The sequence below is a fragment of the Rhinichthys klamathensis genome, unplaced genomic scaffold, assembly GCF_029890125.1.
Source record: "Rhinichthys klamathensis goyatoka isolate OS25496 unplaced genomic scaffold, OSU_Roscu_1.1 h1tg000391l_1, whole genome shotgun sequence".
NCBI lineage: Eukaryota > Metazoa > Chordata > Actinopteri > Cypriniformes > Leuciscidae > Rhinichthys > Rhinichthys klamathensis.
In genome coordinates, this window is record NW_026606894.1 from 3,401,788 (window position 1) to 3,421,283 (window position 19,496).

Genomic DNA, 19,496 nt, shown 5'->3' on the forward strand with positions numbered 1-19,496 from the left:
TAATATTCAACAATATTATTAATCTTACTCTACTGATGTATGGGAACTGAACTAAGTAGGGCTGTGTTTCCCGAAAGCATCGATAGCCAATTATGGTCGCAAGTTTTGTCGTTATCAACATAATTCAGTGAGTCTTTGTTTCCCAAAGGCATTTTGGTTGCAGCATACAAGTATGTCACACAAGACAACACATAAACACAATACAAAAAAAAAAAAAAAAAATTCCTTTCTAAAAAAGTATTTACCTTAAATTTAAGAACTTTACTTAAATAAATGAATGTCTAAACTAATTTGTTTTACTAAAAGGAGTTCTATACCGAATACCAGAAGGGAGGAGGTAAAGTGCGTGATACATGGGGTGATGGGAATCATCTAACAATATTCTCTGGGCTTTACCCAAAAACTGTCAATGATATAGCTGGACATATAGCCATGGTCATCTGCTTTCTATAGAAGCTTGTTTCCAGAATGAAAAATAAAAAAGGTAATTGCGACTTTTTCTCTCACAATTCTGACTTTTTTTCTCACAATTGCGAGTTTACATCTCGCAATTCTGATTTTATTTCTCAGAATTGCGAGATATAAAGTCAGAACTGCGTGATATAAAGTCGCAATTGCGTGTTATAAAGTTAGAATTACGAGATATAAAGTCAGAATTGCGAGATATAAAGTCAGAATTGCGAGATATAAAGTCAGAATTGCGTGATATAAAGTCGCAATTGCGTGTTATAAAGTTAGAATTACGAGATATAAAGTCAGAATTACGAGATATAAAGTCAGAATTGCGAGATATAAAGTCAGAATTGCGAGATATAAAGTCAGAATTGCGTGATATAAAGTCGCAATTGCAGGTTATAAAGTCAGAATTGCGAGATAAAAAGTCAGAATTGATTGATATAAAGTCGCAATTGCGTGTTATAAAGTCAGAATTGCGAGATATAAAGTCAGAATTGCGAGATATTAAGTCAGAATTGTGTGATATAAAATCGCAATTGCGTGTTATAAAGTCAGAATTGATTGATATAAAGTCGCAATTGCGTGTTATAAAGTCAGAATTGCGAGATATAAAGTCAGAATTGATTGATATAAAGTCGCAATTGGGTGTTATAAAGTCAGAATTGCGAGATATTAAGTCAGAATTGATTGATATAAAGTCGCAATTGGGTGTTAAAAAGTCAGAATTGCGAGATATAAAGTTAGAATTGCGAGATATAAAGTCAGAATTGCGTGATATAAAGTCGCAATTAGGTGTTATAAAGTCAAAATTGCGTGATATAAAGTCAGAATTGCGTGATATAAAGTCAGAATTGCAAAATATAAAGTTGCAATTGGGTGTTGTAAAGTCAGAATTGCGAGATATTAAGTCAGAATTGATTGATATAAAGTCGCAATTGGGTGTTATGAAGTCAGAATTGCGTGATATAAAGTCGCAATTGCGTGTTATAAAGTCAGAATTGCGAGATATTAAGTCAGAATTGATTGATGTAAAGTCGCAATTGGGTGTAATAAAGTCAGAATTGCGTGATATAAAGTCAGAATTGATTGATATAAAGTAGCAAATGGGTGTTATAAAGTCAGAATTGCGAGATATAAAGTCAGAATTGCGAGATATAAAGTCAGAATTGCGTGATATAAAGTCGCAATTGGGTGTTGTAAAGTCAGAATTGCGAGATATTAAGTCAGAATTGATTGATATAAAGTCGCAATTGGGTGTTATAAAGTCAGAATTGCGTGATATAAAGTCGCAATTGCGTGTTATAAAGTCAGAATTGCGAGATATAAAGTCAGAATTGATTGATATAAAGTTGCAATTGGGTGTTATAAAGTCAGAATTGCGAGATATTAAGTCAGAATTGCGTGATATAAAGTCGCAATTGCAGGTTATAAAGTCAGAATTGCGAGATATAAAGTCAGAATTGATTGATATAAAGTTGCAATTGGGTGTTATAAAGTCAGAATTGTGAGATATTAAGTCAGAATTGATTGATATAAAGTCGCAATTGCGTGTTATAAATTCAGAATTGCGAGATATAGTCAGAATTGCGTGATATAAAGTCGCAATTGGGTGTTGTAAAGTCAGAATTGCGAGATATTAAGTCAGAATTGATTGATATAAAGTAGCAAATGGGTGTTATAAAGTCAGAATTGCGAGATATAAAGTCAGAATTGCGAGATATAAAGTCAGAATTGCGTGATATAAAGTCGCAATTGGGTGTTGTAAAGTCAGAATTGCGAGATATTAAGTCAGAATTGATTGATATAAAGTCGCAATTGGGTGTTATAAAGTCAGAATTGCGTGATATAAAGTCGCAATTGCGTGTTATAAAGTCAGAATTGCGAGATATAAAGTCAGAATTGATTGATATAAAGTTGCAATTGGGTGTTATAAAGTCAGAATTGCGAGATATTAAGTCAGAATTGCGTGATATAAAGTCGCAATTGCAGGTTATAAAGTCAGAATTGATTGATATAAAGTTGCAATTGGGTGTTATAAAGTCAGAATTGTGAGATATTAAGTCAGAATTGATTGATATAAAGTCGAAATTGCGTGTTATAAATTCAGAATTGCGAGATATAGTCAGAATTGATTGATTTAAAGTCGCAATTGCAGGTTATAAAGTCAGAATTGCGAGATATAAAGTCAGAATTGATTGATATAAAGTCGCAATTGGGTGTTATAAAGTCAGAATTGTGAGATGTAAACTCGCAATTGTGAGAAAAAAAAGATAAAAAGTTTTATTTTTTTATTCAATGGCGGAAACAAGCTTCCATAGCTTTCTCCCCGTTATTTTATGTCTTTGGTTTACAATCCTCTCAAGGCAATTCTTGTTTTTTACATTTAGAGAATTAAACCACCACAACAATGAAAAATATAACAGCGACTTAATGTAGGATCTGTAGCACATACACAATAATGTTTTATCCACGTTAAATGACCTTAGTTTCCGCAAGCAATACAATCTTTGCTGCCCCGTCTTACACAAACCTTCGGTATTTGGAGAAAAAGACTATTTGTTATCTAAGACAGTACCGAAATACTTGTACTGTTCAACACTCTCAATACCCACTTGTTTGCTTATACTGAATAGATTTCCTCTTAGAGTTAAAATCAATAGTCATCTCCTTGGTTTTAAGAACATTAAGTTTTAAAAAAAGCCTTTTGATACCAAATATTAATATCACCAACCACAGGACCATGCATTGAGTCCTCCTCACTATAGGCTAACAATTACAGAATTATCAGCAAATTGTATAATATGCCTATTTCTAGAACTACTCCTGCAATCATTTGTGTACACGATAAATAAGGAGAAAGGACACATCCTTGAGGTGACTCAGTAGATGACACCAACCATTCAGAAAAACAGTCATTTACTTTAACTCGCTGTATTCTCTGCACAAGGACATCTAAAATCCATCATACAAGACTAAAATCCAACTAAAATTCATTAATGAGTTTCTCTAAAATATGTGGCTGAATGTTATTGAAAGCAGATGAAAAATCAATAAAAAGTAATTTAGCAAATGTTTCCGGCTTATCCAAATGCTGAAGTACTAAGTGTAAGAGCGTTACTACTGCATCCTCTTAACCTTGCTTAGCCCTATACGCAAATCGAATGGGATCTAGAAAACTCTGAGTCCTTAGCATTATTTCTCTCTTTACTCATTTTTCAAAAGATAGTATAACTAAAGGTGTAAGCGCCACAGGTCTAAAGTCATCTAATGTCTGTACATTATGCTTCTTTGGTACCGGAATCAGTGTAGACAGCTTCCACCGTGCAGGTACTTTTTGTTGTTGAAGGGACAGAGCAAAAATGTCATAAAATATTGGTCCTCCTAACTGCTCGGCACATTCCCTAAGCAATCGACCCCCTATATTACCAGGCCCAGGTGCCTTCCTGATTTTAAAAACAGTTATCACATCCCCCATATTAAAAAAGACACAATCATGCTCCAGTTTACTCAAATTGAACTCAAGATCTTCCTGCTCGTTTCTGAAGAGTGTGCATGTGCGTACGTGCTCTAGTAAGAACGAGCCTATGATTGAATCAGGAAATCAATGAGAAATAGTCCTCAGATGCTATGTATACATCATTTATAGCAAAACATCTAGCATTAATTCGACCTCAAGCAGATTAATTACAAGTGGTTATTACTCCACCACGTGAGTGACATCAACGTGGTTGAATGACCACTTTGCGACAATACGGTTTCGGGAAACAGTCGAGACTGGCTACTTGATTTCTTCAACAATGCATCGTATGAAGCACCGAGTTACGTCGTTGTACGGGAAAAGCACCCCTGGACGATGACATCAAACTAATTTAGTAGTTGGTAATCTTTTCAACGGAACTGGATCAACACTGAACTAACTTCAGCTGAACAACAGCTGAAATGCACCATTTTAGTGTTATCACCGTAAAGCTGATTTGAAACAATCTGTATTGTATAAAGCGCTATATAAATAAAGTTGATCTGACTTGACTTAGTGTCTGATCAATGTATTGATGGCTTAATTATTGTTCCCATGGGAAAGAGAGTCCTTTTTTTAACAACAGTGGTGCTTCAGAAAAGCAAAAACCAAGCAGTTCAATCCTCTAGAAATCCAATAAATGTCATTTTTAGAAGATATTTTCAGTTCAATCGATGGTCATAGCTCAGGCTATTTGCTTTAATGTAACCTCAGCCTCGCCTCTCTGATCATTCTCGTATCCAGTAACGTCTCTGTCTAACAGCTTCATGCCGTACCAGCAAACGCTCCATCAGCTGCTCACGCACATGCGGTGCCATCCGTCCACGTCTCCAGCCCCCCAAATACTCAATTACCTTAATCCTCTTACTCGCAAAATAATCTACATCCTCCTTAACTTTGATGTCCCATTCTGCATATATGACTGCAGAGAAAATTTGATATTTCTGCAGGCTTTTTTTTTTTTAATGCTATGGTTTGAATTAGTAGAAAATTAGAAAAATAAACCTCTAATAAACCTCCAGTTAAAGTAGTAGTTCAACTAAAAATGAAACTTCTGTCATCATTTACTCAACCTCATGTCATTCAAAACTGTATCCAACCCCATTTTTGGGTGAATAAGCCCTGTATTAAAGGTGAAAGATTCCCTCTATGTGCAATGACACTGACTAAATCATACACAAAAGTTTAAGATTAAGAAAAAAAACGTACTCCTAAAAAAGAGAACCATGACAGTATGGGACAAAAGAAAGCCAGAATGAGTCTTATCACTGGAGCCCAAAGGGCATCTGCATTCTCGCTCTCTCAACCTCCCTTACTTTGTCCTCTCTGTCCTTCCTTCTGCTCCTGTTCCAATTCAAGGCACTCCTAAATCCTCTTCCTCTCTGGAAGCATCTTATCAACCCAAACCGACTCTCTTCAGTATGACATTAATTAACCCTGCTTAATTAACACCTTTGTTAGGAAGCCATGAACTTGACCCAGTCTTTCACAAAGCTCCAGTCCAAAGCAGAGAATATCAGCCAACATTTGACCATTTCTCAGAAGAGCCGTGTTTATCTGCCAGAAGATGTGATGCTTTACAAGCTACTGTTAGTATTAAAGCCAATTTATGTTCTTCGCCCAAGGGATGAAGACCTTCCTGTATCGCTTTGACAGGTTTCATCCAAATGGCTGAATCCTCCACTGGGGACGCTCACAGGAAAATAAATAACGATTTTTAATTGTCTGTCTTGCTAACTGATAATGCGGCGAGTGATTTTTAAATGGTCTACTTGCTTGCCAATTTCAGAGGGAATGGTTTCTTGCTGCCTGACTGATCAGAAGTAAATATCAGAGGAATGAAAGTGAACAATACTTCAGACACCTGGGTCAGAGAGGGTTCGCTCGCCTGAGCACAAGAACCATCGCAGAAAGGCACGCAAGGTCACTGACCGGAGCACGTATCCACCACAAGCTCACGGGAAAATAGCTCCAGTACATTCAAACTTTATAAATTCAATCGCTGAAAGTTTTTTCTCCTCTGAGATTGAATTTCGTCAAAGTGATTGTTTGTTATTTCGACTGCACAATTTGTCAAAGTGACTCTGTGGAGATTTTCACTGGCACAAAACTACCGGTCAGAAGTACGGCTAATGAAAAATGTTTATTTTAAAAGATGATAATGCTTTTCATTGCAGTTGTCACAGCTTAAAGACCCCGAAAGAATTGAAGTTTTGTGGCGTTTATTCCGTGTCTGTTAACTTTGAGATCATCTATATTCTAGTGCACTCCTAAACCAATGCAAAATAAACATTTCACAATACCACAGGCTATCTCTTGCAGCAGAACGAACTATAAATATTGATGATCTACAAATATTTGTTCAGGAAAATGATCTCTACACTCTTAAAAATAAAGGATATTTACTGCCGTCTTCCATGCAAAACCTTTAACATCCATTCAAGGTTCATCACAAGGTTCTTTATCGTGAAAAAAAAAGGTTCTTGAGATTGTTTTAAAAAGTTCGTCACACGAAAAAAGACAAACAGTGGCTCTTTTAAGAATTGTTCACTGGAAGGATTTTTAAGGAACCAAAAATGGTTCTTAATTGGCAAAAACCCCTTTTGGAACCTTTATTTTTAAGATTGTAAAGCAAGAACATCCCCCCTAAGTTATTATACTACCGGTCTCAAACTATCAATAACGATTAGAAAATCATCTCAATGGAAGTTGATCCGCTGGCACATACATGAAATCTGCTATCTTTGTTTTTATGCCAATCAACTGAGCCGGAAATGTCATGTGACTCTTATTCTAGAGCTGGAAAATGACACCCAATCAGACAAGCTGACACAAAATCAGACTCCCTCAAACAATCTCACTGTGATTTCACCTGTTTTTGGTACTATTGGGTTTATATAGTCTTATATACAGTATATCTTTAATTAAATGTCTTTTAAATTGAACACCATCATATAAGCTAGCCAGTGACTAAATGATGCTGGCCTTTCAATATGTATTGTGTAATATTCAAATGCAATATGTACTGTACTTGATAATAATATTATGAATGTCACTTTAGTGTACTTAAAGGGAGTACACTTTCATAACTGTTTCTTAACACACTTAAGTAAACTTTTTAAAAGTGCACTTTGTAATAATGTCAAATTAAAAGTTTACTTTACTTGAAGGGGTGTGCATAAGACTGACATGACACCTTCATAACCATGACATGACATATGTCATGAATATGAAGTAGGGTTTATGCATGTTTATGACAACTGTCATTAAGTGTCTTTCGCTCAATAATGACATTTTGAATCCAAATATGACATTGTTTAAGATGTCTTTGTTATGACATCTTGACAAAATCCATAACATCATAACCTGTCAGTGTATTTGTCATGACAACATGACATTAAATTAAACTGTCATGTGGTTGGTTTTGACATTGGCTGTCATAAGGCCATTATAACTGTGTCATGAATATTTTTCGTGACCTCAACTACAGTGGTACAAATTGAATTTGTCATTAAAAGGTTATAATGGCCTTATGACAGCCAATGTCAAAACCAACCACCTGACAGTTTAATGTAATGTTAACCAATAAAGCTAAGTGGTTTCTTAAATTTGATAATTAATCTGCTATGTCATGTTTATGACAGGTTGTTTTGTCTTAGTAATGTCAAGTTGTCATGACAAAGACACTGACAGGTTATGATGTATTTGCTTATGTCAAGGTGTCATAACAAAGACATTTCAAACAATGTCATATTTGCATTAAAAATGTCATAACTGAGCGAATGACACTTAATGACAGTTGTCATAAACATGCATACAACTTCCTTTATATTCATAACATGTGTCATGTCATGATTATGAAGGTGTCATGTTAGTCTTATGCACACTCCTTCAAGTAAAGTGTTACCGCACATGTAAAGCACTTGATAGTAATTTAACTGTAGTGTGTTATTAGAAATTACATTTAAAGTTAAAATATGTTAAATCTACTAAATTGCAACTTCATCATTACAAATGTTAAATTACATACTTATTTTTAAATATGACATACAAGTTTTAAAAGAAATGACATACGCAATATATTTTAGTTTACCATAAATACTTGTCAGTACATTCAGCACATTTCATAGACAACAGAAGTATTTCAATTTGGTATATTTTATATAGATTTAAAGATTAAAACATTTACATGTATTGTAAATAACATGCAATTATGTGTCCAAAAACATCACATTCAGTTCAAACTGTATTCTTTAAAAGTATAATTATTTACGTAATACTCTTTTTAAAAGGATGCTAAAGTGTACTTCTTTTCACAAGTGTATACATTCCCATGGAAAAAGAAATCTGCAATCGCAAACCATTTCATAGGGTCTTTAACATTGTGAACCAAAGGTATTTATACATCACAAACCTTTCTTTGTCAGATTGGTAGAAACAAATAACTACATACCACAGTCTGAACTTGGATTATTCTTGCAAATTTGGAAAACAAGTGTATAAATTGCTGAAGAGAATCCCTTTGAATAGAGGGATTTATGTCTATATAATCATCCTCGCTCTGCAGAAGAAGCCACAAGCTGAAAATATAGTTGCGAGGAGACACTTTTCAAAAGAAATATAACAGACCGAAAAAAATATCTGCGCCTATAAGAGTATTTGATAAGCCAGCCTTAGCTTGACTCATCTCTGTTATGGTATGTTTCCTCAAAGCTATATCTTTTATGTTTTACTGACTCTTGCACTCCTTACTCTCTGATTTGATTGAAGCAAGAGAAGCTTTTGCATGTCAGGATCTCAAAACCAGACAAGCAGGGCTTCAAATCACACCTCAGATACTTCTGCTTTTAAATGCATGTTTTGATCTGATCCAGATGGCCTATTGGAGGTTTAATCAAAGAGATATTCTGTTTGAGAATGACTTTATACAGAACAGATCAAGTGCCATCATACAACAAGATGGATGTATACTTCAGCAAAATTTAATTTGCCCTGAAGCATTTCTTTCTTTTACAAAAGTACTTTGCCTGCTTTGTACAAATAAGTATAAGTATATATGATGAAAATGATATAGGCTATTATACACTCACTGGCATCTTTGAGTACACCAGTTTAGCTGTGCATTAATGCAAATATCTAATCAGCTTATTACATCGCTGCCGCAACTCAATGCATTAAGTCATGTAGACATGTTCAAGACGATCTGCTGAAGTTCAAACTGAGTATCAGATTGGGGAAGAAAGGTGATTTAAGTGACTCTGGACTTGGCATGATTGTTGGTGCCAGACGGGTTGGTCTGAGTATTTTATAAATGGCTGATATACAGGGATTTTCACACACAACCATCTCTAGGGTTTACAGAGAATGGTCTGAAAAAGAGAAAATGTCAAGTGAGCAAAATGCCTTGTTGATGCCAGAGGTCAGAGGAAAATGGCCAGACTGGTTCAAGCTGATATAAAGACAACAGTAACTCAAATAACCACTAGTTACAACTGAGGTATGCAGAAGAGCATCTCTGAACACACAACACGTCCAACCTTGAAGCAGATACAGCAGCAGAAGACACACCGGTGTCACTCCTGTCAGCTGAGAAAGAAACTGAAGCTATAATTCACACAGGCTCACCAAAAAACTAGACAATAGAAGATTTGAAAAATGCTGTGATGGTGTGGGCAGACTTTGGGCCCCTTATTACCAATTGAGTATCGTTTAAACACCACAGTAGGGTAGACTGGGTACAGTTGAGACACTTTTTGCGTTTTGATTTTTCACACAAAAATAGATGCTGAAAAGACGTGAATTTCCACATGATATGCCACATGACATTTCATGAGCTTGTAGACTAAGATATTATCAATCAATATTACTCATAAGTAGTTTATATTTTCCACAATTAGCTCATAAAAATAAGGTGCTTTTTGTCTCAACTTTGTCTCAACTGTACCCATATGTGGTACAGTTGAGACAGTACCATGGTACAGTTGAGACACCCATTTTTAATGATGTAAAGGTAACTAATCGTTCATTGAAAATATAATAAATAAAGACAAATAAAAAAAATAACAATTGGGCAACATGTTTGTTTATTCATCCATTCAAATTCATTAATGTTATTTAAATTAGCACTGGTTAAATTTTATAAAACAGAAACAATATATTGTATATATTCATTAATAATACACAGTTTAATTATCACAAATACCAAATTTTTATTTCATTTGCAGCTTATGCTGGCTAATTATGACATTTAACCTGTTATCATAACACTGAACAACTAAACAGTGTGTTTCCTAATAGAACTCTATCGCGGGTACAGTTAAGACAGTGTGTCTCAACTGTACCCTGATGGCCACCTCGCGCATTTCTCTAGATTTTGCAATGACCATGCCTGAAACAATCCCATGAAATATGCCCGTTTTTAGGGCACAGAATAACGTTTGTGATTATACCAGTTACGTTTAACAGTCACATAAGGATAATAAGCTATTCATTGTGGAGTGTGCATGGTGAAGTGAACGTCTTACCTTAAAAAAAAAACTTTTGCCGATATCTTCGGAGCGGAGATGCGTCCATTGATCAAATTTCCCACGATCAAAGAGGACACTAATACGCATGTGCACAGCAAAAATCACAACTTGTGCTGGCTGCGCACGCAAGTTATTTAAGGTGCAACTGTACCTATGTCTCAACTGTACCCATACCCTACATGAGTATTGTTGCTGACATGTTCATCACTTTATGACTACAGTGTACCATCTTCTGATGGCTACTTCCAGCAGGATAATGTGCCATGTCACAAAGCTCAAATCATCTCCTAGGGGTGGAACGGTACATGTATTCGTATTGAACCGAAACGGTACGGGCGTCACGGTTCGGTGCACGAATTTACACGGAGAATACACGGTATAAAAATAAATAAAACTCGCGTGCAAATTAATTAATGCGGAACTACTGTTAGATACGCGGGTTCTTTAGGGACACATAATCTGTATCATCGGCTTAGCTCTGAACGCCCGTTCACTTCAAACGTTGGCTTTATACGCGCGTCCTATTCGCTGTGGACTAGCGTCGAACTAGACGCGATAGACACGAATTTGACGCTCTATTCGCGTTTGGTGTGACCGCATAATGAACAGGCTGCGATGTCAAGATTGCAATGCTGGAGTGTGTGTGTGTGTGTGTGTGTGTGTGTGCGCGCGTGCGCGCGCGCGCGCGCGCGAGAGAGAGAGAGAGAGAGAGAGAGAGAGAGAGAGAAGAGAGAGAGAGAGAGAGAGAGAGAGAGAGAGAGAGAGAGAGAGAGAGAGAGAGGCGCGGGCGATCGAACATAAAAACCATACTCCGTCATTTTGTTCAAACAGATCATTAAACCTGTAAAGTGTTTACTTATATTTGTGTACACTCGCAAATTCGCAATAAAACACAACATTGTGCATTTCAAAACAGTCTGTGGGTGCCAACTTTTGCACATTCATCATATTGCTTTGGTTTTCGTTTCTTGTCCTCGGAGCACTAATCTTACACATTCTACATTGATTAAAAAAGAAAATCGAATGTGTTTTTAATGGTAGTATTTTATACAGAAATCAATTATTTATCATTCAGATGAGAATAATGTTACATTGTTACTTAAAAATTAAGGAAAACAAATATATTGATCTGAAATGCTCAAATTAATTTTAAATTAATTCAGGTACAATTACCAAACATATCGCAAGGTCTTTTTGTCTTTTTATTAATTTAATTAATAAACTAATTATATAAAACTATTGTCAGTGCACTACAAATAAACAGGTTCTATGCCTTTAATAATAAAACTTATATAAAAAATACAATGCCTTCTGCATTTTTGTTTTGCTTTTCCCTCCATTGTACCGAAATCGTACCGAACCGTGATGTCTAAACCGAGGTATGAACCGAACCGTGACGTCTGTGTACCGTTCCACCCCTATCTCAAACTGGTTTCTTGAACTGTTGAACATGACAATGAGTTCACTAAACTCAAATGACCTCCAGTCACCAGATCTCAATCCAATAGAGCTCCTTTAAGATGTGCTGGAGGAGATTTGCATCATTGATGTGCAGCTGACAAATCTGCAGCAACTACGTGATGCTATCAAGTCAATATGTACCAAACTCTCTGAGGAATGTTTCCAGCACATTGTCGAATATATTAAGGCAGTTCTAGTGTTCAAGAAAAATTCAAGATTCTCAGACAATTTAAGTCATAGGGCCAGATTTACTAAAAGCTTGCGTGAGCGCAAACCCTGGATTGGCATTAAAAAACTACTGTCAGGATTACTAAAGACACGCAGTGAGAAATTAGCGATGAAAAGGTGTGGACACAGTTATTTTTGCATCTGACCTTATTGTATATGCATTTGCAGTAGTTTCCCTGTCAGACCGCTAAATTTATGGGTGGAGAGTATTTAAATGAACCATGCAATGTGATGTACTAGGTTTTGCGTAAGTCAGTTTACTGGTATTTTTGCCTTCATTTAAAGGAATAGTTCACTTAAAGGAACACTCCGACTTTTTAGGACTTTAGCCTATTCACCTTATCCCCCAGAGTTAGATAAGTCCATTCATACCTTTTTCATCTCTGTGCGTGCTATAAGTCTGTTTGACGCACCCACCGCTAGCCTAGCTTAGCACAAAGACTGGATGTAAATGGTTGCAGCTAGCATACTAATCCAAATAAGTGACAAAATAACGCAAACATTTTCCTATTTACATGTTGTGATTTGTATAGTCACAGAGTGTACAAAAAACAGTGATAGTGATAACCGCAGCACCTGAGACGCGCCGTGGTGAGGAGCAGAGAGTTCGTCTCATGTGCTGCGGTTATCACTCCGCCCAAGTAGCAGTGCTTCGCCTTCAGAGAATATAGTTCCCAGTATTTATACGGTTAAAATGTCTGTGTCTCATGTTACTTTGTTTTTTGTACACTCTGTGACTATACAAATCACAACATGTAAATAGGAAAATGTTTGCGTTATTTTGTCACTTATTTGGATTAGTATGCTAGCTGCAACCATTTACATCCAGTCTTTGTGCTAAGCTAGGCTAGCGGTGGGTGCGTCAAACAGACTTATAGCACGCACGGAGATGAAAAAGGTATGTATGGACTTATCTAACTCTGGGGGATAAGGTGAATAGGCTAAAATCCCCAAAAGTCGGAGTGTTCCTTTAAAAAAGAAAATCCTGTCATCATTAACTCACCCTCAAGTTGTTTCAAACCTGTATGAATTTCGTTCTTCTGCTGAACACAAAATATATTTTAAAGAATGTGGGTAACCAAACAGGACCCCATTGACTTTCATGGTATTTTTTTTTCCTACTATATGGAAGTCAACAGGGACCAGCAACTGTCTGATAAATTTTCATTTTTAAGTGAACTATTTATTTAACACTCAAAAAAGCGTCTTAACCCCTTTTGTCCCTGACATGACATGAATATATGTGCATTGTCAGTAGATTTCCACTCCCATTGGTGCTTTTATTACACCCTGAACGCATGCTAATTTGCTCTATTTAGTAAATCTGGCCCTTAATGTCTTAAAAGGAATATATAGATAAATATAATGGACAATAAGACAAAAAAATACTGACCAAGAAAAAGATTTTGGTAACGCTTCCTTTTACAGTACAGTACTTACGTGTACTTGCAGTGTACTTACCTAGAAAGTACTGGCTAATATAAGGTAAGTACACGGGTTAGGGGTAGGTATAGGGGTAGGTTCAGGGTTAGTACCTAGTTATTACCCAGTAATTATAATTACTATAATAAGTACACAGTAAGTACATGGGTAACAGGACTGTAAAAGGAAGCGTTACCAAGATTTTTGCAGTGTTGATGTGTCTGTTTATTTGCATGCATTGTCTTCATTGTTTTCACTAAAGGAATTATGCATTTCAAACTTCCCGTAAAATCTGTGCATAATGGAATTTGCATGGCATAATGTCGAAGTGTTTGATTGTGGAGGATTCAGCAGACTACTGTGATCTAGCATACTTTCCTTTCTGGGACCGTATCACTCCACGATTGCGCTTGTGGATGCAGCAAGAAAGGTTTTTGTGCATAAGTACCACAGCTGTGTCCATCCCGAGTAGATCGGAGGGAGGAGATGGACGGTCAGTTTGGCCAAACATGGATGAATGCATGAATGCAGTGGTAACAAGAGAAAGTGCTGACAGTGGAAAATACAATAAAGCCTGAGTGCTCTATTACACTGCTTGTTAAGTCCAGTAATGTTTCTCCCCTGGAGGAAAAGAGGTAAATGAGGAGAGCTTGTCCTTCTTTTTTCCCTCCACCTCTTCTATAGTCAGCATCCTGAGCCCGGTAAAGAACAAGTAATCAATCAGGCCAGAAAGCAGGAAGTGAGAAGCTAAGGGGGGGGGAGTCATAATCCATAGTTGGTGTGTAAGCAGATGACTTTAATTGCAAAAAGCAGCATTAAGATATATAACTATTATTCATGAACATGAACAAGTGATATGAAAATAAAGCTTTCCATTTTTTTTTAAGTCATTAGTAAAACCAGCGTTTCAGTTTCACAAAATGAAATAATTTTCTTAACCATTGTGTTTGTCTTATTTTTTAGTAATAATATCTCAAATTCTTAAAACAACCTGAAATGCAAAACTGCATAAGATATTAAGACTTTTAATTTAGTTTATTTTTCTTATCTATTTGGCATTTAGTTTTCTTTTGAAACAATAAATCTAAGTGAGGTTTATGCTTAAAAATTTTTTTTTTTTTTGCCAATGTGTTAGAAAAATCATTTTAATTCAAGATAAATTATCATAAAACAAATCTTAATATTGAATGCAGCTTTACTTATCTTGCTTTAAAGATATTTTGCTAGAAAAAAAAAATATTGATAAAAAGTTTTATTGCAATGTAAAAATCAAAGATATATTTTCTCATGAAAATATATATTAATTAATTATTAAAAAAGACACTGACTGTACAAAAACATTGGAATGACAATAACACTTTGGTTAAGAACTGAGACTATTAAAAGGCAGCCTGGGCCTTTGAGTTTTACATTTTAATAAAATACAAACTGTCTTTTTGCGGTAGAAAATTTCAGCATTATTGTAAAAGGAAGCAACAAATGAGAAACAGTAATTTGTAAGGCTTAAAGGGATAGTTCGGCCAAAAATGATATTTAAACCATGCATTACTCACCCTCAAGCCGTTCGAGATGCATATGTTAATCTTGTTTCAGACGAACACATTTTCAGTTATTTTAGAAAATGTCTTAGACCCTTCAGTGGATATAATGTGAAGCAATGGGGTCCACCTCCTTCAAGTCCCAAAATGTGCATATATCCTTCACAGAAGTAATCCATCCGGCTCCAGGGGGATAAACGAAGGCCTTATGAGGGTAATCCGTGCGGTTTTGTCGTAAAAATATACATATTTAAAACTTTATAAATGAAAATATCTGATTTCCGGCAACGATCGACGCGCGTTCACGGGTGATGTTTTGCTCTGCTCTCTGGCTGCGCGGGCGCGTTCGTTCTACGTCACGACGCTACGTCCTACCTCGTACGCCGACTTCCATCACCCGTGGACGCGCGTCGATCGTTGCAGGAAGTCAGATATTTTCATTTATAAAGTTTTAAATATGTATATATTTACGACAAAACCGCACGGATTACCCTCATAAGGCCCACGTTTATCCCCCTGGAGCCGGATGGATTACTTTTGTGAAGGATATATGCACATTTTGGGACTTGAAGGAGGTGGACCCCATTGCTTCACATTATATCCACTGAAGGGTCTAAGACATTTTCTAAAATAACTGAAAATGTGTTCGTCTGAAACAAGATTGACATATGCATCTCGAACGGCTTGAGGGTGAGTAATGCATGGTTTAAATATCATTTTTGGCCGAACTATCCCTTTAAAGCCTACCTCTCGAAACACAAGCAATTATTAGGAGAGCGGAAAGCCTGTTCTTTTAATCTGTTAGTCTCCCTAGGAAAGGATAGAGAGATGGAACAGAATGACTTACGGTTGAACAGATGTAATCAAGTTAGAGTAATTGACTGAGAGATTGCTCTACAGGAACTGCCGATGAAAACATGAGGCAAGAATGTTGGAATATGTGCAAAAAGACAGAAATTGAAATGGATTTGGCCGTTGTAAAAGTCTGTCGCAGCTGCAGCTCTAATCCGAGGACGGTGAGCAGAAATCATACAATAGAGGACAAACCTCATGTTCTGATGAGTTTAAAGAGGAACTGCTCAATACCGTTCAATCTTCCTCTACATCCCACATGTTTCCATTGTACTGTGAAACCTTTCACAAATCACAATACTGAAATTAAGCACTCATGGAAGGGTTAACTGGACAAAACTGCAGTGCGAAAGATTTCACAAATCAAAATACTGATGTTAAGAACTCAGGGAAGGATTAACTGATCAAATCTTCACTGTAAAAACTGTTGGGCACTGAAGGAAGGGTTTACTGGCTAACTGACGTTAAAGCTGCAGTCCGTAACTTTTTTGGGTTAAAAATGATCCAAAATAATTTTTTTAGCAAGTACATAACCAGCCAGGGTTCAAAACTCTCTGCTTGCCGTAACTCGATTCAAAGCGGTAAGCTAGTAATAATGTTTTTAATTCCAGTGGAACTGGTGGATTTCCGCGGGAGATTCAAGCATGTCTTTGCGTCATTACGTCACATCTGTACACATAAAGAAGGAGTCTCGGCTAGTAGGCTATATTGTGTGTGAGGATGCTGGAGGTGGAGATTTATAGCCTTTTCTCACAGCACTTGATATAATTAAACTTATCAATTTGATGGCGAATCCAGAAAGCTTCAAACGACAATCACCAGTGACAACTGGAGACTCACCCGCTCTAAAATGCAAAAGACTTTGTTCGGACTTCGGAGTAGAGGTCTTCACGGGTCCACTTGGATCCGAAAACCCGAGGTCCGACCCGAGACCCGAGCGGGTTCGGGTCCAAAACTCCGACGAGTGTCTCGGACACGGATCGGGTTCTGTATTAGTGGCCTCAGGTCTCGGGTAATTTAAAATAAATATGCCTTTTCCAAATAGACCCGAGAAGACCCGAATTATTTTAAACTATGTTGGGCATTTATGAAAATTGCAGTATTTAAAACAACTCTATGACACCGTTCTCTCACTTTTTCTAAGTGAGAGAGCGAATCCGCGCTTCTACGTGCAAATGGGCTATAAGCATAAGCACGGTTGCCTCCACATTTATTTACTCAGTTGCTCGCTCCACATAAACCAACCCCTCCCTTTGCCAAGAAGAACTAGTGCGCCATCATGTGGATGGATGTTTGACTAAATTGTCGTTAAGCCAGGCCTGTCGATCAATTTAAAAAATACGCGACACTGTCAGAAAAGCATGGAGGCGATAACAGAAATTGCGAAAAATGTCAGGGAAAACGAATGGTGGTTCTAATCATCGTATGGTCCGGTAAATAACATTATGCCAAATTTTATAGGATGTAATGGGTTACAGTGATGTGTGATTGACATTTTAGCACTTCAGCACGCTTACACTTGCGCATCTATGTTAAGTGCATTTTTGAGAAATGCAGGGCTGCAGGCTGTGGACAATGTAAATGCCGTTCACGTTCGGGTCCAGTAGGGTTCTAAAGGAAATGGCGTCAGGTCGGGTCGGACTCGGGTCTAATTTTATCGGGTCTGTCTCGGGTCGGGTTTTTCTTTAAAAAAAAGAATATTTTATGCACGTCGGGTTCGGGTAAGTAGTGATTCGGGTCGATTCGGGTCGGGTACAGTTTTTAGGACCCGAGAAGACCTCTACTTCAGAGTGACTACAGAAAGAAGAGACTGCAACCGGACCCATGCGAAAACAAGGATAATATCGGAAGGGCATTAAATGTAGTCACGCAATGCTGACGTTGTTAACATTAACAATTTGAGAACAAAGTATAATTTGCACGGTTTGACGTGATATGATTAGCGATCGTTAGTTTTAATCAGCGCAATTTACTGCAATGCTTTTGGTTTTCCCTTTGTTGGTTAGAACAAAAGTGGATGTTACTTATTTTTTCAGATGACATTTTCCAGTGAAAATTCTTATGTTGGTCATACTTCTAAAAAGTAGAATCTGTGATTCTGAATGCCAGTATCCACACCGGCGCGGGAAATGACAGCCACACACTCTCCTCAAACATTGTGTTCATCCGCGCTGTGCCGTGCCGAGGCACAACCCACGTAAAGTTGATAATTCCGCGAATAACTGCAATTGCAGATTTCGAACAGAGATGGTGACAAAGAGGAAAAACTACGGACTGCAGCTTTAAACATGAAGACCGCCCATTTTGCACAATCTGGACTTGCCAAGGGGTTTTGTATGAACTACACATTTTAACCTGTTGTGCCCCTGCAGGAAACATGAGGCTCCGCATAAGATGTTATTTCAGTCAATTTAGTCCCAGGTTTCTCTTTATTTTAATCTTTCATTATTGATCTACAAACAGTTGTAATGTCTTGTTTTCTGCCAACTGTGCACGAGAATAAGCATTCAACCATAACAGATTTTGAGTCAAGTGTAAACACAACATTAAAAAGTAAAACATCTTTTTCCTGGTATTTATACTGCTTGGGTGAAGATGGTTCTGGATAGGGAATAACATTTGACAACTTACCATGCATTTGCACATGACTAGATTGAAGTGAACAAACAACTTCTCACATGGAAAAAAAAACCCAAAGCATTCTTGGACACAGCTTATACTCCATCTACACTGCCAGCCTCCACATTGGAAATGTGTAAAAACATATCAGCTGGGCGATAGACAGATTCCTCTATAGCGAGGAAAGGAAGTTAATAGAAATGCATGAGAAGGTCAACTCTTATAGATCAGATAGTGTCCACAGTAAAGCAACAGAGGAATAAAAGGAATGAGTCAGCTTGTAACTCCAGGACTGCCAGTCCTGCTGTGAGTTTTCCAATTGAGAGAGTGTTTTTACCTGCAAACACACAAGCAAGTTGTCACTTAGCAACCTAAAACTCACCAGCTGAAAATATCTTTCTTATTTCACAAGGCTGAGGGGAATGTGCTTGGTTTACCAGGGACGGATTCAATATCTGTTGTGCTCTTTTAGTCCTCTCATCATATTAGTGGCAAGTGCTCATTGGTCAATAAATGTGTAAGTGTATGTGCGCACATGAGCTATCTGCTGACATTTGACCTACTTAAACTACTTCAATGTGCCTAAGTTCTCTTGAGACCGGTTATTTCCCCTGTGTTTTCTAAACTCACAGCACTACTTGGCCTTGTTGTACTGGCATCCTCAACTGCCTTGAGTCCTCTTGCATTTGCAGTTGTTGTGTAATAAATCATTTCTACTGTCTTGGAGAAGTATCCGTAGGAGGTGCACAGTGCATGGCTGCACACTGCCATCAAGCATAAATTTGCTGTCAGACAAACTCTTTTAAAGGGACAGGTCACCCAAATGTACTTGCCCTCATCCAAACCTTATGCTGTCTTTAATTTTTCTTTTGTGGA